Source organism: Cololabis saira, chromosome 4 (genome assembly GCF_033807715.1).
Source record: "Cololabis saira isolate AMF1-May2022 chromosome 4, fColSai1.1, whole genome shotgun sequence".
Classification (NCBI taxonomy): Eukaryota; Metazoa; Chordata; class Actinopteri; order Beloniformes; family Belonidae; genus Cololabis; species Cololabis saira.
This window is the reverse complement of record NC_084590.1, coordinates 3,549,973-3,574,451: the sequence shown is the minus strand read 5'-3', so window position 1 is coordinate 3,574,451 and position 24,479 is coordinate 3,549,973. Positions and strand designations below refer to the sequence as shown.

The following is a 24,479-nucleotide window of genomic DNA, read 5'->3' as shown; positions in this document are numbered from 1 at the left end:
AAAAATTATTATATATATATATATATATATATATATATATATGTATGTATGTATGTATGTATGTATGTATGTATGTATGTATGTATGTATGCATGTATATATGCATGTATATATATATATATATATATATATATATATATATATATATATATATATATATATATATATATATATATATATATATATAAAAGATATAAAAGTGATCAGTCATTTATTTATTGCAATTTGGCGATTTCCACCCGCCATATCCCAGCATTTATTTTATATTGGCAGTCTTGGAGCTCTTCACTGCTACACAGGTAAAAAGCGAATTACATTTGCACCAACAAAAATATTGCACTTTTACTTGATTGGATTGTGCGTTTCTTGTATTAATCGTTTAAAGTTTTATCCCAAAATAGATACATTGTGAATAACATGCCAACTAAAAAGGACAGACCCCAAAATCAAGTCAGTCTCATAAGGTACTAAAATTTGTCAAGCCTCCAGCTCTGTGGCCATTAGGTTTAGAGCCTACAATGAATTGCATGTTGCTATGAATGTTAAAAATGTCAACTTGATAAGTGTTTAAACATGATTTGTAGTATCTTCAATTCTCACCCTGGTTTACCTTTTTTAGGTTCATTGGAGGGCATGATCTAAAGCTATTTAAAAAGGTTGCAGAGTTAAAGCAAGAAGGTCCTGGGTTCAATTCCCGCCGGGGACGCTGTGGGCGCTGATTGCGTGTTAGTTCCCCCATGACTTCAGCCCCACACCCTGGGTGGGGTTGGGGAAAGGGTCTTTCTGTGTGGAGTTTGCATGTTCTCCCCGTGTTCCCTTGGTAGCTAATGGGAGCTACAAAAACATGCAACAGTCCTGGGCTCAACTGCCCCCTCTGGCCAACCGGGGAACAGATGGGGTGGGAGGATTTGGCCGGAATAACGTGATCCTTCCACGCACTACGTCCGTCCAGAGAAGCCCCACCCTGTCTGGTGAAAAGATGCTGCTGCTCACTCCTCAAGTAAGGAGGAGAGTTGAGCTCAGTATAGGCCTCCCGGGGTTGGTAGAGGATGGCAATACCCAGGACTGACTTAGGTAGGAGCACTGGGTGATAAAAATGGGAAAAAAATATGGATAAAAATATTAAAAAAAAAAAAAAAAAAGAAATTGGAGCATTTAAACCCCTCTGTTAAAGTAGATGATGGTAACTGCAATAGTCCCATATGCAGGAGACCAGGAGGCAGTAGTTCCAGAAACAGTGATTTATTTAACAAAACCAAAAGTGCTGCTGAGCAGGATTCAAAAAACACATGAGCATAAACGTGGCAAAAAATATAAAAAACCTGACCAGAAACATGGATGGAAGGAACAGCACAGACCAGCAGGGAGCAAGAGAAAGACAAGACAAGATATACACAGAAGGCTTGATGAGACACAAGTGCAGACGATCAGGGCAGATGGGAACCAGGGAGGTCAAGACAAAACTTTAACACAAGGACATGGGGTTTCAAAATAAAACAGGAACCCAAACACCAAAGCTGTGACATTAACTCAAACGTGTGACAATAGAGAATAAACCAAACTGCTAACATCATAACTTCAGCTTTCTTGGGAGCCTGACTTGTCTACTCTACCTTCAGCAACATCCTTTCTAAATTGCTTTACCTGTTTTTCATTACTCAGGTCCACACTGTACTGACTGGCACGGCACAGCCCAGCTTGGCTTGTGTTATTTGCTCTTGTGTCCTTGGTCTCCTGCATTTTGGTCCTACATCCACCACCTCATGACACCTTGTGCCACATGCTTGTTGGCATGGTCCCGCAATTATTATTGCATGGCTTGATATGGTGGTTGTTGGTGTCATTAGGAGCATGTTCCCTTGTGGTCCTGTACTCGTTGGTGAGAGCCACGGCCAGTGGTGCTAGGCCACACATAGCACCACTAGATAGCATTTTCCCTTTGTGGCGCTGTACACATTCAATTCAATTCAATTCAATTTTATTTATATAGCGTCTAATACAACAGATGTTGTCTCTAGACGCTTTCCAGAGATCCAGAACATGAACATGAACATAAACATAAACATAAACATAAACATAAACATAAACATAAACATAAACATAAACCCCAGAGCAATTATTATATAAACAATGGCAGGTAAAAACTCCCTTAGTGGGAGAAAAGCCTTAAGCCAAACAGTGGCAAGGAAAAACTCCCCTTTAGGAGGGAAGAAACCTTGAGCAGGACCAGGCTCATAAGGGGGGACCCTCCTGCCGAAGGCCAGACTGGGGGAGTCAGGGACGTCGACAGCACACAGCAGGCAGGTGGAAGCAGCAGCGGGACATTGCAGTTCCATTAGATAATACACCCCCTTTGTGAAGCTTGAGTTTCAATGAGTGCGATGCAAAAGGTGTACAGTATATATAAATATATACACAGTATATTAGGGGTCTACCTGTGCTGGGTAAATACTTTTTCTGTAACTACTCTGCCGAGGTTCTAAGTGTGCTGAGTCAGACTGTATCTGACGTCTTCACACTACATGCCACCCATTGGTCAGGGGGTTGGCCAGTCAGGCTGAGTCAGTATGCTGACATCATTTGAGGAGTGAGTCTGACGGCGACTTCTTGTTTCTTCTATTCTACAAACAATGGCAGCGCCAAAATCTGTTCCGTGGTATAACTCTGAGGTGCAGACATTCCTAAACCTGAGCTCTATTCTGTCTAATTCTAGCCTTGGAGGATGAGGCCGTGCCAATATCCTTCACTGAGTTTTATATCCATGCATGCATTTTCATGTATATTCCAATATTCATTTTCATGTCTGTCCATTTGTGAGTCATCTTTCACCCCTGCTTTCACTGACTATTTAGGGCCCGAGCACCTACAGTGCGAAGGCTCTATTGTATTTGTAGGACTTTTTTTTTCTCATTTTTTTTTTCCTTCTTCCGATGAAATGAGGGCCTTTTTGCCCCCCTAAACGTACCCCAAAAGTCACCAAATTTTGCACGCAAGCCAGGCCTGGCAAAAAATTTTATATTTAATGGTTTGCATTAATGGCCATGGCCTAATGGCTCAACAGCGCCCCCTAGAATACTTCAAAAATCAGTACACACCTGTATCATGTCGCAACTTAAAGAAAAGTCTCTTGGCGCCATGGCCGAAACCAAACAGGAAGTCGGCCATTTCGAATTAATTGTGTAATTTTGGCGCAATTTATGCCATTTCTTCGGCCGTTAATGCGGCCCGAACCGTAACGTGATCCCAGGTGTGTTATACATCAAAATGTGAGTCTAGATCCTGGGACGATGGGCATTACCATGGCGACGATAGACGCCAAAAAGCCCGCCCCCCCTTCATCTGGGTGGTCCATATTTGATAGTTCCCACTTTCTGCAATAACTTTTGAATGGTTTGACATAAAGACTCGTGGGTGGTGTCATCTGACATGGTTGAGTCCTTATTTATTTATTGGTTTATTTGACAGGGACAATGCACATCAATAAAACATTGCTGTAAATGTGCCAGAGTTAGCCAAGAGGCTGTTTTTCATCTGTAGTCCCTGGACAGATGTAAGAATACAGAAAAAGTATAGAAAAGTACAGAAGTACAGAAAGGTGCAATTAATTTGTAGTGCTGACAGAGCTGAGTATTAATCAACCATTTCTTTAAATGAGCTCTAACTGTATGTGTCCAGTTCTCTGATAGTTGCAGGGATGGAGTTCCATTCTAGTGCAGCTTTAACAGAGAATGCAGACTGACTGAGAGCACTTTTTCTGAGTGGAATAATACAATCCCCTCTTGCTGCACCTCTTGTGAACCGATGAGCAGTTGTTCTAATTTTGACAAGTGTCTGAGTGGAGAAAAAGTCAGGCCTTATTTAATCTTGTGCATAAGACAAACATCTACATATTTAATCATATTTTCCCAACTCAACAAGTTATATTTTTTTAGTATTGGACAATTATGAAAATGTACTGATTTTTTATCAAGGATTTTGAGTGTTCGTTTATACAAAGACTGTAATGGTTTTAGAGTAGTGGTGCTAGCCTGCGACCATAATTGGTGCAAATTAGCCCCGCCCCTTCTTCTGATTGGTCGATATTTGATAGTTCCTATTTTCTGCCATAACTTTTGAATGGTTTGACATAAAGACTCGTGGATGGTGTCATTGGATTTGGTTTAGAGTCCTTAACCTTCATTGTTGTAAATTGGCTCCGCCCCTTCTTCTGATTGGTCGATATTTCATAGTTCCTATTTTCTGCCATAACTTTTGAATGGTTTGACATAGTGGATGGTGTCATTTCTGATATGGTTATGATGATAAGTTGACTCAACTCCAAATATAATACCAGTCTGAACTGTTCACAATTTCTCACTCTTTTGTAACTCAAAAAATAAAATTCTACATGCAAAATTGATATATATAGATTAATGAATGTCATGATAAGAAGGACTCAGATGCAAAGTGGCAGCGGTTAAGGCAGGCTTTATTTCTTCAAATAGCTCTCTCTGAGACAGTAGTGACAAACAAAGCGGCTGTGAAACTCTAAATGGTCCGAAGACACACTAAGCAAGATCAACAAAAAACGCTCGAAAAAGGGAGGAAAGCAAGGCTGTGAAAATTATCAAATCTAACGAAAACAAAGAGCTAAACAGAAAATCTATGAACAAAATAACACATTTAGACAGAAGAAAACAATTCAGAAAAAACAAAACTTAGCAACTTAACTTGACTTGGGAATACTTTTAGGACCAGGCTGCAGATATCTGGATGGGACGACGAAAATACTCTGGCAACTCAGACAGGGGGGGGGGATCCACAGGCCAGCACGCAGCTCCTGAAGCTCCGGCCTGCAAACATGCACAGAAGAGAAAAAAGGGGGCCAGTACAAGAAAACTACAGGAACGATGGACAAAAATGATGGCTATGAGATACTTATAATAACTAAAAATGGAAAAGGAGAAGAGAGGAAGGAAAGAGGAGAGGAGAAGGGTGAGAGTCACCGCCCAGTGGATCATGTTAGTGCCCCCCTGCAGCATAGGCCTATAGCAGCATATTTACCACAAAGCTATGTTTGAGACTAACTATTATAGTCTTGTTCTATTGCTGCAGCTATGACTACTGACTCTAACACACTAGAGTTTACACTAACTAGAGATTTACCAACACCAGCTAGAGGTTTACTAAACACTAACTATAGGCTTTACTAAACAGAAAGGTTTTAAGTTTAGTTTTAAAGGTGGAGGTGGTGTCAGCCTCCTTAACCCAGATTGGAAGTTGGTTCCATAGTAATGGTGCCTGATAGCAGAACGCCCGCCCCCAAATCTACATTTGGATACTCTAGGAACTACGAGTAAACCTGCACTCTGAGAAGGGAGAGCTCTGCCAGGAACATAAGGCACTATCGGGTTTTGCAAATAATATGGAGCTAAGCTGTTTTGGGCTTTATACGCAAGTAATAATATTTTAAATTGGATTCTAAATTTTACGGGTAGCCAATGGAGCGACGCTAACACTTGAGAGACGTGATCTCTCCTGCTGATTCCTGTCAGCACTCACGCTGCTGCATATTGAATCAGCTGGAGCCTATTCAGCAAATTACTTGGACATTCTATTAATAACACATTACAGTAATCTAGTCTAGAAGATACAAACGCATGAACTAGTTTTTCTGCATCACTCTGCGAGAGGATTTTCCTAATCTTTGCAATATTACAGAGATGGAAAAATGCTATTTTACAAACCTGATTAACATGTGGTTTAAACAACAAATCCTGATCGAAAACTACACCAAGGTTTCTCACAGTTGCACTGGAAGTCATCGCAACACCATCTAATCCCTTCCTAAGATGCTCTGGACCAAGAATGATAACCTCTGTTTTATCTGAATTTAGAAGCAAGAAATTTCCAGACATCCAGTCCTTGATGTCCCTAAGACATGCCTGAAGTTTAACCAACGGTTCTGTCTCATCCGGCTTCATAGACAAGTAGAGCTGCGTATCATCAGCATAGCAATGAAAGTGTATGCTGTGATTCTGGATTATACTTCCCAATGGCTGCATGTATAAACTGAACAAGATTGCCCTAGAACTGAACCCTGCGGAACACCATAACAGACCCTTGACTGTTCTGAAGAAACCTCATGTACATGAACAAACTGGAACCTGTCAGATAGATATGATTTAAACCAACATAGAGCTGTCCCTTTAATCCCAACAACATGCTCTAACCTGTGTAGTAAGATGCCATGATCTACAGTGTCAAAACCAGCACTGAGGTCCAGTAGAACCAGTATGGACACTAATCCCTTATCTGAGGCCATAAGAAGGTCATTCGTGACTCGAACCAGTGCGGTCTCTGTGCTATGATGCATTGTGAACCCTGATTGAAAAACTTCAAACAGATCATTTCTATACAAATAGTCACATAACTGGTTTGAAACTACCTTTTCCAGAATATTTGATACAAGTTGAAGATTGGAAATTGGTCTATAATTAGCTAAGATGTCTGGGTCAAGAGAAGGTTTTTTAAGTAAAGGTTTAATTACTGCAATTTTGAAAACCTGTGGTACATATCCTAATTTTAGGGATAGGTTGATCTGGTCCAGTATTGTCGCACCAATAAGAGAAAAAACATTATTGAATAGTCGATGTAGGAGCCAAATCCATTAGTATTTAGCACTGGATTGGGTAATGGGTTTAATGGATGAAGGCACCTCAGTGGCTCCTTGTTGTAGGAGTGTCTCTGTGGGTGGTCTTTGGGCGTCTACAAATAAGGCTTCTCTTCCGCTCGCACCTGCAGGCTGGCTGGCTTATGGAGGTGGGGTGAGCTGGGAGAGAGCATACTTTGTTGACCGCACTACGCATTTTGTATCTTGATATCAACTGACACTCATTGATTGCTCATTCTTTAAGCTATTTTGCACATATTTATTACAAGTATTGAACTGTATTGTGATAATTGATGCACTGAAATAGTAAACCCCTTTTAAACTTGAGCTTATTGTTTGGACAGTGATTATTATATTAATGTGCGCGTCAGACAGTTTTAGTATCTCCCATGCTTAGCCTGCCGGTTGATTGATCAATTGGGGTCATTATCAGCCACTATATAGTCAACAAAAGTGTACTTGAAGCGTTGATCCACGGAAAGTTCGAGTTGGCGTCCTATTCCTGTTTGTTTGCAGCGCTTCAAACCAAGAAACGAACGCGCGCAGGCGCGCGCGTCAGCGGCATTAAGGTTTCATTCATTCATTCACTGTCATTCACACGTCATCTCCTTTTGATTCATTCATTCACTGTCGCATTCATTGATCCTCTCTTTTGATTCATTCATAACCTGTCTGCGTGGCAAAGCACACATAGCCGAAACACAGCTGTGGCACGCAAGCCATTCACACAAATACGCACATTGATTATGCGGTTATAGGCTATTGGTTTGTTATTTTCTGTGCATGTACGGGTTCGGCCCGCATTTAAAAGGCTCTGGTTGGGTCGGCCTGGGAGTGCCGTCTCACAAGTGAGATATTTAGGCACATAAATACCCATCGTTTCATGTTGAAGACATAGGGTTGCATTGATAGTCTAGATTTTGGTTAGTAGCTGGGAGGGAATATGTGAGAAATCATAAAGATTGTGCACTTGGTGACAAGTTTTTGATATTTGGCATGGTGTTAGGTATGGACATAAGGTTTTCAAAAACCACCGCAAACAAATTGGGACGGCGCCCCTAGTGGCCGGTTTGCAGAAAATTCAAAATGGCTCCCGCCGAAAAGACCAAAGGTCATATCTCAGCTTCTCTTAGTCCTAGATTGTTGTATATTGTCACTTTCTCTACTTTTTGGTGCTAGGCATTCAATTCTGAGATACATTTCCTATTTCAAGGTCATATTGAAGGTCAAATTTGATTTTCAAGGTCATTTTTTGCACAAAAAACTCGATATCTCTAGAATTAAGTCTCATAGAAAGATTATAGAGGGCTCTAGACCCATATTTTCAACCCCAAGGAATGCAATTTTCTGTTTATTGGACAGGTCACTATCACTGTAGTATCAATAACCTAATTGGGTGAGCATTATGGCCATCGTTCAAGCTTTGGGGAAAAAAAAAAAAAAAAACTGTCCATGTATCTGAAACAAAGTCACATAGAAAAATTAAAGGACTCTAGCCCCATTCACTCCCATGGAATTTAATGTGTTTATTGGACATATATTACAATCACTAGTTTTGTTGTTGCAAAATCATTAGCAAAAAACTGGCCAAATCTTTAACATAAGGCACAGGAACCGTTCACCATAACTGCTGAGTCACCGGGGCACCCCAGAACTTTTTCAACTCCTATGTCAGAGCTTCTTGGGACAAGAAGAACCACGTGTGAAGTAAGTGTACTGTGATTGTCCAGATGTGTAGCATATATACATTGACTTTCCCACATTCCTGATTGGAGTTTGCAGTCACCATGTTGATTATTGAGCTAGCTAGCTAGCTAGCGATACAAAATGCATGAGATTACTAATAAGATTATTAATAATAAAGATTATTATTTAGAACTTCACATGATTCTGCTAAACAACCTTCATCAGAGTTTCATGTTTGCGGATTAAGACAAGGTACATTTTAAACCGATCTTGATTACTGAGCTAGCTAGCTAATAGACTAGCCTTAATTTGTTCTGAAAACTCTAGTCTATTGAACTATTTGGTGTAGAGTGTTTATAGAAAGATCATTTAGGTGCACTAAACCCATATTTTCACCTGCATTTCAGATATTTTGCTTAAAAGCCGTCTTCAGAGCTTCATGTTTGCCGATTAAAGCAAGGTATATTTTTAAACTAATCTACTAGCTCAAGGGTCGGCAACCCGCAACTCTAGAGCTGCATGCGGCTCTTTAGTGCAGCCCTAGTGGGTCCCTGGAGATTTTTCTAAAATGTTTGACCTTTTTTTTTCCTTTTTTCTTCTTTCCTTTTTTTCTTCTTTTTTTCCTTTTTTTCTTCTTTCCTTTTTTTCTTCCTTTTTCCTTTCCGTTTTAATCTCGACATTTCGACTTTTTTCTCAACATTTCAACTTTTTTCTCGAGATTGTACTTCAACATTAATCTCGATATTTTGACTTTTTTCTCGACATTTTGACTTTTTCCTCAATATTTCGACTTTTTTCTTGACATTGACTTTTTTCTCAAGATGGCACTTCAACATTAATCTTGACATTTCAGCTTTTTTCTCGAAATTTTGACTTTTTTCTCGCATTCGTGCATGATAAAAAAAAAAAATCTTCCCCCAGTTATAACTAATATAGATACATGCAGCATGTGTTGCCTTCATTCTAAGGCTTATACAACAAAATCCCTTCAAAGAAATGGGTACAGAGCTCATCACCTTGGATACTGGTGAGGTCATGGACCATGAGATCTCGAACTGCCTCAGGGAAACACCAAACATTGGTAAAACCATGTTCACAGAGTTTGTAAGGGACAGAATAGAAAAAGCAACCAAACCCTTATCTGATGTAATTCCAAAAGCCGCCCTGTTCACATTCACCAACCAGCCACCTGTGGATCTGAAGAAGGGTGCTAGCAAGCTGCGCTCTGTCAAAGCAAATACAGCTCTAATCACCAAGTTCTTCGTGTCCCTACAAGCCCATCCTGATCTAGACATCGATTAATTCTTTGAGCACGAGAATCAGCGTGAGCCTCCATCCTTGTCGGATCAAGGCTGTGGCAAGGTGCGTGCCACGGGGGCCCGACCGAAGGACGGAGAGGACACGGAGTTTCGTGCAGAACCTTTATTCGAACACAAAACACCAACCACACGTGCAGAAGCACCTTCACAGCAGCTTCAGAGGCAGCCTCCTCCTGAGTCTCTCAGTCCTCTTTATCAAGGCTGGCAGGTTGGAGAGGCTGATGGGACACACCTGTGTGATTGCTGAGTGGTTGCAGCCACTCCAACCTGCCACACACCCCCAACGCCAACCTCGAGCCGGGGTCTGTCCGGCCGAGCATACTCCCCCCCCCGCCCCCTCGGAGCGGGAGAGGAAGCCCAGAACCCCCCGGGCCTTCCTGGTCGGGGGGTCGTCCTCGGCGTCGGCCTGACCTGCGGTCCCGTCGTGGGGGTCGTCCCCGGCGTCGGCTCTCCCGCCGTGGAAAATGCGCTCGGGGCCGGGCCCATGGTGGCCTCGGGCCACACGGCGCGCGCACGACCGCCTCCTTCCCCTCCGCGACGCAGCCCTGCGCGGGCTGCTGGTCCGGCCCCGTCTCCGCCGTCGCTTGCGGCTGCGCCTCCGCAGCCGCCTTCCCAGCCAACGTCGCCTCCGCCTCCATCTCCGCCTCCGCCCCCGGAGCCGTCGCCTGGCGGCCCGCAGCTTCTGCCTCACGGCCTCCCAGCTGCGGCGCCACCAGCGCTGCCGCGGCAAACCTCAGACGGGGTGCAGGGATGGGCCGCTCCGCGGGTCCCGCCGCCTCGGGAGCCGTCACTTGGCGGCCCGCAGCTTCTGCCTCCCGGCCTCTCAGCTGCGGCGCCGCCAGCTCCTCCCGCGTTGCTGCGGCGGCCCTCAGACGGGGTGCAGGGATGGGTCGCCCCGCGGCCACCAGGGCTTCTATCGCGGCCAGCTGCCGCTCGCCCTGGTCCCGGAAGGCGGCCGCCATGCCCGCCATGGCCCGGGCGAGCGCGTCCAGGGCCCGCTCCATGCCCCCCCCTCGTCCGTCCTTCGAAGCCCCACGTTGGGCGCCAGTGTGGCAAGGTGCGTGCCACGGGGGCCCGACCGAAGGACGGAAAGGACACGGAGTTTCGTGCAGAACCTTTATTCGAACACAAAACACCAACCACACGTGCAGAAGCACCTTCACAGCAGCTTCAGAGGCAGCCTCCTCCTGAGTCTCTCAGTCCTCTTTATCAAGGCTGGCAGGTTGGAGAGGCTGATGGGACACACCTGTGTGATTGCTGAGTGGTTGCAGCCACTCCAACCTGCCACAAAGGCAAACTCCGGTCAGGAACCAAGTCAGATATTCTTGGATGCCTACCAGGAATGCCTGGTCCTGGCGCCTCTCCAATATGGCAGCTGTAATACATATCATCAAGACCCAGCGTGCCAGAGTGTTTGGAGAGTACACTCAAATCCCAGACTCGTGTCTAGCGGGGTGGGACTGCAGGGTCTCGAACACGAGTGTCCGCTAAGATACCTCTACCAAAGGGAGCTCAATGGCAGAAGTTCCTCAAGGACAGTCAAAATAAAGACCAGCTGTTTCAGTACCTTAGTCAGGAACTTCAAGAGATCACAGCTGGCTCAGAGTACCACCTTCTCACAACAAAGGCTGACCTTGTCCTGAGCAACAAACCGACTGACCTAGAAACCTTGTCACCATGTCAACAAGAAGAAGCTGACACACGAATGATGCTGCATTTGCGTCATGCTGCTGAGCAGGGTCACACCAAGGCTTACCTAAAGACAGTAGATAGTGATGTAGTGGTGCTGGCCATCAACCTATTCAAGGAGCTAGGCCTCTCAGAGCTGTGGATTGGCTTTGGGTCAGGAAAAGCATATACAGATATTCCAATCCACCACGTGTCAGAAATGCTGGGACCTCAAAAATGCCAAGCACTGCCCTTCTTCCACGCATTCACCGGGTGTGACGTTGTATCAGCAATGTTTGGAATTGGCAAGAAAACTGCATGGAATGCATGGACAGCTTTTCCTGAAGTCACCAACACCCTCATTGAAATCACCCAAGACCCAACCAGCCTCACACTTCAGAATCAGTGCCTATGCGACATCTCGAAAGGTGGACTCTTCTAATGTATAGCAAGGACTGCAGTGTAGAGTCAGTCAATGAAGCCAGGAAGCATCTGTTCACCCATAGCCTCAAGTCCCTGGATTCAATCCCCCCGACCCAGCACGCCTTATTCCAGCATGGCAAGCGTGCCCTGCACACTGCAGCTTTTGTCTGGAAGCAATCCCTCTTCAAAACTCCCAAGATTCCAGACCCAAGTGATTGGGGTTGGGAATGGAATGCCAGAACCAAAGTGTGGGTGCCATATTGGACAGATCTGGAAGATGTCAGCAAGGGATGTGCCCTTCTCCTCAACTGTGGCTGTGTGGCGTCTTGTAAGGGAAACTGTAAATGCTACCGAGCTGGACTCCGATGTACCACATTTTGCAAGTGTGAGGGAGGCTGCACTAATGATGATGAGTGAAGTAGCTATGATTTCATACTCTGGGCCCAATAAGCGAGGCGATAGAGGCAGGCATTGTAGGTGTTAAGTGAGTTTAAATATGCACAGCTGATGTTTTTTGTATGTGTTATTTTAATAAAATCCTATTTTCACTGTGGCTTTGTTCTGAAGTTGAGTTCATCTTAAGCCTGAAAGATGGCCATAATGCTCACCCACTTAGATTATTAATACTACAGTGATAGTGACCTGTCCAATAAACAGAAAATTGCATTCCTTGAGGTTGAAAATATGGGTCTAGAGCCCTCTATAATCTTTCTATGTGACTTAATTCTAGAGATATTGAGAGAGAGAGTTTTTTGTGCAAAAAATGACCTTGAAAATCAAATTTGACCTTCAACATGACCTTGAAATAGGAAATTTATCTCAGAATTGAATTCCTAGCACCAAAAAAGTAAAGAAAGTGACAATATACAACAATTTAGGACTAAGAGAAGCTGAGATATGACCTTTGGTCTTTTCGGCGGGAGCCATTTTGGATTTTCTGCAAACCGGCCACTAGGGGCGCCGTCCCAATTTGTTTGCGGTGGTTTTTGAAAACCTTATGTCCATACCTAACACCATGCCAAATATCAAAAACTTGTCACCAAGTGCACGATTTTCATGAATTCCCTCCCAGCTATAGGCAGTTTAGGTGGGAACAATAGCTTTGAGACACGCACACACACACACACGCACACACACGCACACACACGCACACTTACTCTGGCTCTGTATGCTGTTTTTTTGACTTGGGTGTGAATGTTTTTTGTTGGTCTCCAGAATTTTCTCCTCATTTGGCTTTGTTTGGATTTTGAATTTGACTTTAAACATTTTATTGCAAAATGAGTTCAAGTTCAAGGCCTGCTTCTAATGTTGATACAAATGAGCAGAAAAGACAATCGATGCTCACTGCCAAAGCATTGGCAAACAAAATTGAATATCTTCAAAAAGAAAGAAAGTCTAAGGTTAACAAGATTGAAGCACTTTTAAAAGAACTTAATGGGCTTATGAATAATGTTGATAATGCTCAGTCTGTTGCACTCCATCTTCACACTGTGTCTGCACTGTATGATGAAGCAAGAGAACTTCATGATTCTGTCATTTCATTGCTCCATACAGAGGAACGTGAAAGACAAAATGCTTGGTTTGCAAAAGTGCACAAAAACAAAGTTGCTTTCATTGAAAATGCAAACACATGGCTCTCAGAAATAAATAGCCAAATGCAAGGTGCACTGCAGTTACATGAGGATGTTATCTCTGCCTCATGTCAGTCACACATACCTCTGGTTGAAATACTTGCTGTGAATAATGATATTGATGTTTGTGTTTCAGAACAGATTCCTGAGGTGGGAACCTCTGTTGCTTTTGACGACGTTAACCCCGATGACAGTATTTCTAATGTTGCAGTTGAGTCATCAAAGAAAAGGAGCACTGCAGGAAGTAGGTGTAGGTCCATTACCTCATCTACTGCATCTGCACGTGTTATTGCAGAAGCAGAAATGGCAGCATTACTAGCTCGTCAGCATCTGCTAAAGGAGAAACATGCTCTTGAAGAAGAAGAAGTGCAGCTTAAGAAGAAGAAAGAGAAGTTGGACCTGGATATGGAGATAGCAGCATCAGCAGCTAAAACAAGCTACTTAAAAGTCTCGAGCACCTCGCGAGTGTCTGTATCTAGCGGGGCAGATGGGATGAATTCCTACCTTGATAAGAGGACACAAAAGGTTCCTCGTGCGCTGGATGCTGATGCTGAGACCTTTTTCCCTGTGTCAGTGAGGCAGTCATCTCAGCCTGCCTCAACAGGTTTACCACAGTCACGTTCACATCTTGTGGATGCTCGGCCTAAGCAGCCACCTCCATCTTTTCTTGACCCTCAGTCTAAGAAGAATGTGGGGCTGCTGTCTCAATCCGCTTTAGACCATCTGCACCAGAGGCCCAGACTTGAGGTGCTACAAAGTGTAGACTATGAAGATCATCCTCAGTCGCAGCAGCTGCAGTCAGCACAGTCAGACCAGCATGCTCCTGTAGAGCAGGGAGGTTCTGATCATGGTCAGCTAATTTCTGTCTTGGAGAGGCAAAACCAGATCACCTCTTTGCTGGCTGAACAACAGTCATTATTCTTTCTTCCTAGGCGCGACATTCAGGTCTTTCATGGTGATCCCTTGGAGTATCAAACCTTCATCAGAGCTTTCGAACACAGCATCGAAGAGAAGACTCGCAGCGCCAAAGATTGTCTCTATTATCTTGAGCAGTATACTAACGGGCAGCCCAGAGACATGGTTCGAAGCTGTCAGCACATGTCCGCAGAAAGTGGCTATGCTAAAGCCAAGTCCTTACTGCAACAGCACTTTGGCGACCCACTGAAAATCACGTCTGCGTATATGGACAAGGTCTTCTTGTGGCCAGCGATTAAGTCGGAGGACGTCGCTGCTCTTCAGTCTTACAGCTTCTTGTTGCGATCCTGCTGCAACACTCTTGAAGAGTTTGAGTCCACACACGAGCTGGATGTCCCCGCTAATATGCAGGCTGTCATTAAGAAGCTGCCATATAAGCTCAGGGACAAGTGGAGAGATGCTGCCTGCAGTTTGCAGGAGAAGAACCACCGTAGAGCCACCTTTCGTGACATAGTTACGTTTATTGAAAGGCAGATGAAGATCGCCAGCGATCCACTCTTTGGGGACTTACAGGATTCTTCCCCTGCAGTATCGAGAAAGGAAGCGAGGCCCACTAAACCTCAGTCCTTTTCTAAGCCCAAGGGAAGTAGCTTTGCCACCACTGTTGCTTCAGTCAACAGTAGTAATGACACCCTAAGGAAGGAGAAGAGTCCACCTGTTGGAGTTTGCTTGCTTTGTGGAGCTAGACATACCCTGGACATGTGCTCTCTATTGGCAAAGAGGTCACACAGTGATAAGATGTCCTTCTTAAAAGAGAAAGGGGTGTGTTTTGGCTGTATGTGCATTGGGCACAGAAGCAAAGATTGCCACAAGCGCCTGGTGTGCAGGGTGTGCAACTTGAAACACCCTACTATGTTGCACATTTACTCCAAAGACAGGGAAGGGTCTGCCAAAGGGCAAACGGGAACAGCAGATGGAAGTGCTTTGGTCAAGGTGCAGTCCAGTGGTCTTACTGGGGCCGGAGAGAGTGACTGCACTCTTGCCATACTTCCCGTTCGGGTGAAGTCCAAAAAGGGTCATGCTACGGTGGTCACATATGCTTTCCTTGATCCTGGGAGCTCGGCTTCATTTTGCACAGAAGGGCTTATGAACCGACTGAACCTCTCAGGAAGAAGGTCTGACATTCTCCTAAGGACAATGGGTCAGGAGAAGGTCGTGAGCAGTCACATCGTGAGGGATTTGGAGGTAGCTGGGCTGGACACAGATTGTTTCTGTGAGCTACCTGAACTGTTCACGCAGAATTTCATGCCTGTCCACCAAGGCAACATCCCTAGGCAGGAAGATCTGCGGAATTGGCTGCACCTTGAACACATCAAAATAACAGCGATCGACTCAGGGGTAGATCTTCTTATTGGAACCAATGTTCCAAGGGCTCTAGAGCCATGGGAGGTGGTCAGGAGTGTGGGTTGTGGTCCTTATGCCATTCGAACCATGTTGGGTTGGACGGTGAATGGTCCTCTTCGAGGTGACTGCACTAACAACACCGCTTGCATGAGTCATGATGTAACAGTCAATCGGATTTCAGTTGCAAGACTTGACCAGCTGTGGGAGCAGCAGACGAAGGCAGACTTTCCTGAATGCATTCAGGATGAGCAGCTCGGGCTGTCGAGGGAAGATCTTAGCTTCATGGAGTCTGTCAACAGTTCTGTGCAGCTGATAGATGGTCATTACCATATTGGCTTGCCCTTGAGACATGGTAACGTTAGGATGCCGAGCAACAGGAAGCTTGCTGAACAGCGCACCCTGGCTCTCAAGAGGAGATTCAGTAGGGACCGTTCCTTTCATGCAGACTACACCAACTTTATGAGCAAGCTCATCTCCAGTGGTTATGCTGAGCAGGTGCCCACTGAGGATCTGGGTCGGTCTGATGGCAAGGTGTGGTACATACCGCACCATGGTGTGTACCACCCACAAAAGAAAAGGTTGAGGGTCGTGTTTGATTGTGCGGCTACTTTCCAAGGCACATCCTTGAATGCCCATCTCTTGCAAGGCCCAGATCTGACGAGCTCACTGGTTGGGGTCATGAGCAGGTTCAGAAAGGAACCTGTTGTCCTTATGGCTGATATCACTGCCATGTTTCATCAGGTCAGAGTACCAAAATCAGACGCTGACCTCCTGAGGTTTCTTTGGTGGCCCAATGGTGACCACAGTCAGGATTTGGTGGAGCATAGGATGCTGGCACATTTATTTGGAGCAACATCTTCCCCAAGCGTTGCAAACTTCGCTTTAAGGAAATGTGCAGGCGATAACCGTGCCTGGTTCAGTCCACATGTTGTGGATGTAGTTCTGCATAATTTTTATGTAGATGATTGTCTGGCATCAGTTGGTACTGAAGAGGAAGCAGTATCATTATATCAACAGCTTCATGCTCTGTGTGCTAAGGGAGGCTTCCAGCTAACCAAGTGGATTAGCAACAGACGCGCTGTGCTCTCTGCCATACCCCAAGAGGAACGAGCGGTGGATGTCAAGGATCTTGACTTGGACAACGAGGATTTGCCTGTGGAAAGGGCTCTGGGCGTTCAGTGGTGTGTCCAGTCAGATGCCTTCAAGTTCAAGATCGCACTCAAGGAAAAACCTCTGACAAGGAGAGGGATCTTATCCACCGTTAGTTCCATCTATGATCCCTTGGGGTTCCTTGCACCTGTGGTGCTGAGTGCCAAGAAGCTTCTTCAAAGTCTCTGCAGATTCCAGCTGGGCTGGGATGAGGCTTTGCCAGTAGGTGCTGTGCAGGAGTGGACAGTCTGGCTAGAGGAGCTTCATCTCGTTGACCAGTTTAGGGTCAGCAGGTGCTTGAAACCTCCTGGGTTTGGAGAAGTCACTTCCGCCCAATTGTATCACTTTGCAGATGCCAGTGAGGATGGGTACGGCACAGTCACTTACTTGGTGCAGAAGAACGTTCACAAACATACTCACTGTGCTTTTGTGATGGGCAAAGCGCGTGTTGCTCCGTTGAAGTCCATCACGATCCCTCGCATGGAGTTAACCGCTGCAGTGGTAGCAAGCAGGATGGATAAGCTCTGGAGAAGGGAGTTGCAAATGCCACTGCTGGAGTCAGTGTTCTGGACGGATAGTACCTCTGTACTGAGATACATCCGGAATGAAACATCACGGTTCAAGACATTTGTGTCAAATCGTGTCTCTGAGATACTTACGCTATCCAGTCCTTCTCAGTGGACATACGTTGACACATCAAGTAATCCAGCAGACCTGGCTTCCAGGGGTACCAGAGTGGAATCCTTCTTGAAATGTGATGTTTGGGTGTCAGGACCCAAGTTCCTTGTTGAGCCTGAAACAGAGTGGCCGGTGCAGCCTGATCTTTCTGGGAGGGTGTCCCCAGAAGATCCTGAAGTTAAAACGGTGTCTGTGAACGTGATTCAGGCCAATGAGCAGGCAGATGTGGTCATGCAGTTCATTAGTCACTTCTCGTCTTGGTTCCGCCTGAGAAAGATGGTTGGTTGGTTGCTCAGGATTAAGAGGCTGTTGTTGGAGCTGGCTCAGAAGCGGAGGCTTCTTGTCTTGTCTGGTCTGGAGGAAGAGAAGCTGCAAGAGGAGATGCAGATTGTCAGAGCTCAAGCTGCGAAGGGTCTCCTTTCGGTTGAAGAGCTTGACAATGCAGAAACTGCCATCATTGGCTTTTGTCAAGAGAAGAGGTTTCCTGAAGAAATGGCTGGCTTGCGGAAAGGAGAAGGCGTGAAGAAAACCAGTCATTTGTACCGGCTCAATCCTATTCTTGAGGGTGGTATTCTAAGGGTTGGTGGCAGGCTTGGGAGAGCAGCCATGCCAGAGGAGGCAAAACATCCAGCTATATTGGCCAGGGACTTTCACGTTTCCGACCTCCTTCTGCGTCATATTCATCAGGTGACAGGGCATGGTGGACGTAACCACATGCTGTCGGTACTTCGTCAGAGATATTGGATCCCAGGCGCCAGCGTTGCTATTAGGAAGACTCTGTCTAAGTGTGTTATCTGTCGTAGACTGCATGCAGTACCAGGACATCAACGGATGGCAGATCTCCCTCTTGACAGGGTTTCACCTGACGAGCCTCCGTTCACTCGAGCTGGAGTCGATTGCTTTGGGCCTTTTGAGGTCAGGCGAGGAAGATCCGCAGTCAAAAGGTACGGGGTCATCTTCACTTGCCTGGTGGTAAGAGCTGTGCATCTTGAGGTAGCAGCATCTCTTGACACGGACTCCTTTATCAACGCTCTTAGGCGCTTTGTGGCAAGGCGTGGCCAGGTGCTGGAGTTGCGTTCAGACAACGGCACAAATTTTGTCGGAGCTGAACGTGAGTTAAGAGAGGCCATTGGAAAGTGGAACCAGACTCGGATCACTGACACACTCCTGCAGAAGGGAGTCAAGTGGGTTTTCAACCCTCCCTACGGGTCCCATCATGGCGTGAGGCTGAGGCTATTGTGAACAGTCGACCAATAACTAAAGCCTCTACTGATCCTGGTGACTTAGAAGCACTGACGCCGAACCATCTTCTGCTTCTCAAGTCTAAGCCTTCCTTACCACCAGGGGTGTTTGACAAGAAAGACATCTATGTTCGTCGTCGTTGGAGACAGATCCAATACATGTCTGACTTGTTTTGGAAGCGATGGGTGAGGGAGTACCTCCCACAGCTTCAGGAGCGCCAGAAGTGGCAGAACATCAAGCGTAACTTTGTTCCTGGTGATTTGGTCATCGTGGTGGATGAAACTGCTCCACGTAACACGTGGTTGACAGGAAGAGTTGTGCAGGCAGTCCCAGACAAGAAGGGGCTGGTACGACAGATTCGTATTCAAACAAAGACCAGCTGCTTCGATAGGCCTATTACTAAAGTGTGCCTTCTTCAGGAAGCAGAGGGGCCTTGAAGTCTCGCTTGGAGAGCTCATGCTCTATGATCCCTTTTTGCTTGGAGCTCTCGAGCTCTTTAAACCCTCTATCTCTTTATTTTCATTTTTCGCAGATGGAGAGAGGAGAGGAGAGGAGAGGATGAAGAATGAAGACTCCATTGATTATTATTAATTTGTATTGATTTTTTTGAATGATTGTAACTTTGCTAAGGTTAATCGAGCTCCTACATAGTTATCTATGTGTAATTAATGCCCAGGCTTAATTAGGGGCCGGAATGTAGGAGCCGAATCCATTAGTATTTAGCACTGGATTGGGTAATGGGTTTAATGGATGAAGGCACCTCAGTGGCTCCTTGTTGTAGGAGTGTCTCTGTGGGTGGTCTTTGGGCGTCTACAAATAAGGCTTCTCTTCCGCTCGCACCTGCAGGCTGGCTGGCTTATGGAGGTGGGGTGAGCTGGGAGAGAGCATACTTTGTTGACCGCACTACGCATTTTGTATCTTGATATCAACTGACACTCATTGATTGCTCATTCTTTAAGCTATTTTGCACATATTTATTACAAGTATTGAACTGTATTGTGATAATTGATGCACTGAAATAGTAAACCCCTTTTAAACTTGAGCTTATTGTTTGGACAGTGATTATTATATTAATGTGCGCGTTGGACAGTTTTAGTATCTCCCATGCTTAGCCTGCCGGTTGATTGATCAATTGGGGTCATTATCAGCCACTATAGTCGAGTCAGGATGGGGTGTAACATACATGTGGTTGACGTAGCTCTATTGACGAGTGAGGTCAGCTCAGGGAGGTCTATAGGATCGAAACAGTCTAGAGTCAAGTCAGAGCCTAGGGAAGTCACTAAAACTGAAGAAACGCCCACAAACGGCTGGTTGATTTCTTCTCTAATTCTCATGATTTTACTGTTAAAGAAGCTCATAAAGTCTTCACTACTGAGAACTGCAGGAATGCACGGCTAAACCTGTCAGCCTGACTACAGTAGTGAACAGAAAACGTGGGTTACTTTTGTTATCCTCTATCAACGATGAATAATAAGCTGTTCTGGATTTGCGAATGGCTTTTTTATATACCGTATTTTCCTGACCATTCGGCGCACCGTGTGAAAAGGCGCACCCTCAGTTTTGTGTGTAATTTCTGGATTTAAAACACACATACGGCGCACCGACCCAAAAGGCGCAGTCTACACAGACGGAGCTGCACACATGCGCGCCGCAAAACACACACGCGCTGCAGAACACACACACAAGCAGTGTGCTTATTTAAAAATAGAGCAGGAGCAAAACTTAGTTTGATATTTTATTTCGCTTTTCACATCAATCAAACCCTTCAAAGTCTTCATCTTCTGTTTCCGCATTAAAGAATAAAAAAAAACCACCGGGTCGCCGCACATAGGCCTGCCTCAGCCACTCGATCATCTCTTCATCCATCCATTTGCCCTTTTCATTTGCCTTTATAATGACTCCGGCTGGAAAAGTCTCTTTAGGCAACGTTTTTCTTTTAAAAATCACCATCGGCGGCAGTTTCTGTCCATCAGCGTGACAGGCAAGCACAACAGTAAATGACGACTTCTCATACCCCGTTCTGCGGATCCCGACCGCGCTGGACCCGGTCCGCTCCCCGTCCGCTCCCCCGCGCTGGACCCGGTCCGCTCCCCGTCCGCTCCCCCGCGCTGGACCCGGTCCGCTCCCCGTCCGCTCCCCGTCCGCTCCCCCGCGCTGGACCCGGTCCGCTCCCCGTCCGCTCCCCGTCCGCTCCCCCGCGCTGGACCCGGTCCGCTCCCCGTCCGCTCCCCCGTGCTGGACCCGGTCCGCTCCCCGTCCGCTCCCCCGTGCTGGACCCGGTCGGCTCCCCCGCGCTGGACCCAGTCCGCTCCCCGTCCACTCCCCCGCGCTGGACCCGGTCCGCTCCCCCGCGCTGGACCCGGTCCGCTCCCCCGCGCTGGACCCGGTCCGCTCCCCGGCGCTGCTGCTGCGCTGGCACCGTTTCATGAAGACGGACCTCCATGAAAATGTTCAATTTTCATTTCTTCCGCCAGCGCTACCGCTTTCAGTCGGACTCAGCCGCAACTCACGGGTGCTTCACACGCCCCCTTCTCCCTTTACCGTTCTCATGGTGGCTCCGCCTCACATTACCGTAATACAGGTAATAGAAACGGCGCACCGTTTCATAGTGCAAGCGGCACATTTTAGAAAAAAAAAATGTATGTGCGCCTTATGGTCGCGAAAATACGGTACTATTAGAATATCATTCTATTCACGATAGAAGTCTACAGACTTACAAGAGTACCACTTCCTTTCTATTTTATGCACGTTTTGTTTCAACATGCGGATATCTGAATTATACCAATTATACCTAAGGTTAGAAACCCTCCTTTTCAAAGGAGAAACTTAATCTAAAGCTGAATGCAACAAATCAGCAGTGTTACTAGCAAGGAAATCAACATCTGCAGAGGCAGAACCCAGGTCACTGGCCCCAACTACTTCACTATTTTCCACTGTCGTAAGATGAGCAATGGCCTCCCTAAATTTAGCAATAGCTTCATCAGACAAACATCTGCTAAAATAATACCTCCTAAGTAAGTAAGTAAGTAAGTAAGTAAGTAAGTAAGTAAGTATTGATGCCTTGACGCACGACTGGAGAGGACGCTGGCACTGATTGTTTGCCGCTTCTTCGTCAGAGCTACGCAGCTTTTACTTAAAAACTTCTACTTTTAAAATCAGTATTAAAGTTAGTTTTAAAGTCAGTCCTTTGGTCTTAGTTTTTTTTTTTTTGTCTTTTCGGCAACTTTTTGGCCAACAGCAAGCCATATTGCTGTTACTACAACCCGGACGGCTTGCCTCCCTCTGACATCTTGCTGGCTCCAGTTTTTCCACTCCCTGGAGCATCGGATTACCTCCAAATCCTCCACCACGGCCCAGCTCTCTGCTCTTCAGTATCATTGTGAGGCTAAAGAGGTCTTGTCGGGTTCTGCCCCTGAGCAAGGAGACCACAACAAACCTCTGCAGCAATCCGCAGCTGCCAGCCCTCGGGCCCCCGGGGAATAAGCATTTATCTGGGTCCTGCCCTAAAGCGGAGGGACGAGCTGGCATTGTAGGCTACTGTGACTGTGAGGCTAAAGCGGCCGGGCCACATTTGCCTCGGACCGCAACAAACCTCCTCAGTTAGCCCCCAGCGCTCCCTGGCTAGCTTGGCTATCGGCTAACAACATCCAGGGCTTCCAACTCCCCGCAACGATGCTGCTGTATTACTCCATCTCACGCCTTCTAGAGCTGAACAACCACACAATTCCAACGTGTGTTTCAGTCATAAAACATCTAGGACTTCTTTGCAGACCACGTTACATCCACAGAAGCTCCCGTCATAACTCTGTTTACTCCCAGCCCGGCCACAACATTCTATCCATCCGCTCAGCTCGCCCCGTCGCATCTGTTCCACGTCATCAGAACACTCTCGCCTTTAGAGCTTGTAGCTTGTGGAAAACATGGAGGAGAACATGGAGTGGATTTCTGTGTACTCATTCCTATTCTGAGATTTACCACTCTACCAACAGTCAAAATAGAGCATTTTAATGCTCAATCCCTCACTCTTAAAGCTCCACTCATCAATGAACATATTCTGGATAAGGGCTTGGATGTTATGTGTCTCACTGAAACCTGGCATCAGCCTGGGGTTTTTTCAAGTCTGAATGCAGCCTGCCCACCAGGTTACTGCTATACACAGAAAGCCCACAGTACTGGTCGGGGTGGTGGCCTTGCCATTTTTCATAAAAATTAGTCACCCCTCCCCCTCACCCCACCATCCTCATTTGAATGTCTTGCTGTTCATTGTAAACTACCTTTCCAAATGACAATACTACTTATCTACCGGCCACCCAAACTGAAACCAAATTCTGTTTTCATCTCTGAAATCCACGACCTTCTCACATCACTCTGCACCTCATCCTCGAACATAATAATCCTTGGAGATGCCAACATTCACGTTGACAATCCCTCCTGCCCCTTTGCATCCGAATTCCTGCAACTCATCGACTCCCTCAGCCTCTCACAACATGTCCATGTCCCCACACACAGGAAGGGCCACACACTGGATTTGGTCATCGCTGACACTGCTCCGGTCAGCAATCTGGTCGCCTATGAAATGGGCATGTCCGACCACAAACCCATTTCCTTCATCCTGCCATTTCCCTCCTCCCACACTAAACCCAAACGTCAAATTAATTTCAGAAGCTTAAAAAACATAATCCCAGACACCCTGACTGACAGATGTCAACCATCTCTCCTCTACCACCCATTCATCAGCCACTGAGTCGGTGGCATTTTACAACTCATCACTGAGCAGTCTCCTTGACACACATGCCCCACTTCAAACCAGAACTCTCACCTTTTCCCGCTCAGCTCCATGGTTCACCAGCGAGCTACGAAAAATGAGGGCCGTGTCCTCGAGCGGCGTCACATTGCATCTGGACTAACGGTCATCAAATTGGCCTACAGGGACCATCAAAAGGTATATACCGAGGCCCTCAGAAAGACACGGACTAACTTCTACTCCAACATCATCAATAAAAGCCCTGGCAACTCAAAACAGCTCTTCTCAACCATAGACCAATTCCTAAAACCACAAACCCCCTCAAACAGAGCAGCCACAACAGAACAGTGTGACGAATTCCTTGCGTTCTTCAGAACAAAAGTCGACAATATTCGTTCCTCCCTCTCCGCCCCCCTTACTTCTTCTGCCCCAACAGCCAGTCCACAGCCTGGGCTTTCCCAGCCTCTCTGCTGCTTTTGTCCCACCATGCAGTAAGAGGTTGAGGACACCATCGGCCGAACAAAGCCCTCCACCTGTTCCTTGGACCCCCTTCCCACATCCCTGGTTAAACTGCACATCAAAGCCATAAGCCTCCTGATCAGTGCATTACTGAAGTACTAGCTGAACTCCAGTTTATATCCTCTTTTGTGTCAGGTCCTGACATAAGAAAGAGTGTAAACATATGTTTAAGGAAACATGACTGTGTGCTTGATGACTTAGTTGTCTCCGATTTAGTCAAACAGTTGAGTGAGTCAAACCCCATTAGCACAGCTTTAAGAGTTGATGTTCCTCTAGCCACATCTTACAAAAGACAAGAGTTTTTTAAGAAGACATTTAACGTGGTTGAGCCTGTTGAATACATTCTGGACAAGAAGGAAGGTCGAACCTTACAGTATGTTCCCATTCTTCAGTCATTGTCACAGATATTAAGCCTGAAAGACATACAGGAGAAAGCTTTCAGCTCTTCA

The 24,479-nt window shown here is 46.0% G+C and overlaps 1 protein-coding gene across 1 annotated transcript in view; it reads right to left on the bottom strand.

The window, feature by feature from the left end:
* Window positions 1-9,094: 9,094 nt before the first annotated feature.
* dhrs13a.3 (dehydrogenase/reductase (SDR family) member 13a, duplicate 3) overlaps window positions 9,095-24,479 on the bottom strand; it is an 84,774-nt gene continuing 69,389 nt past the window's right edge. The window contains exon 6 of the transcript XR_009782478.1: window positions 9,095-9,108. The gene's annotated coding sequence lies outside the window, so the exon portion shown is untranslated. The remainder of the gene's footprint in view (window positions 9,109-24,479) is intronic.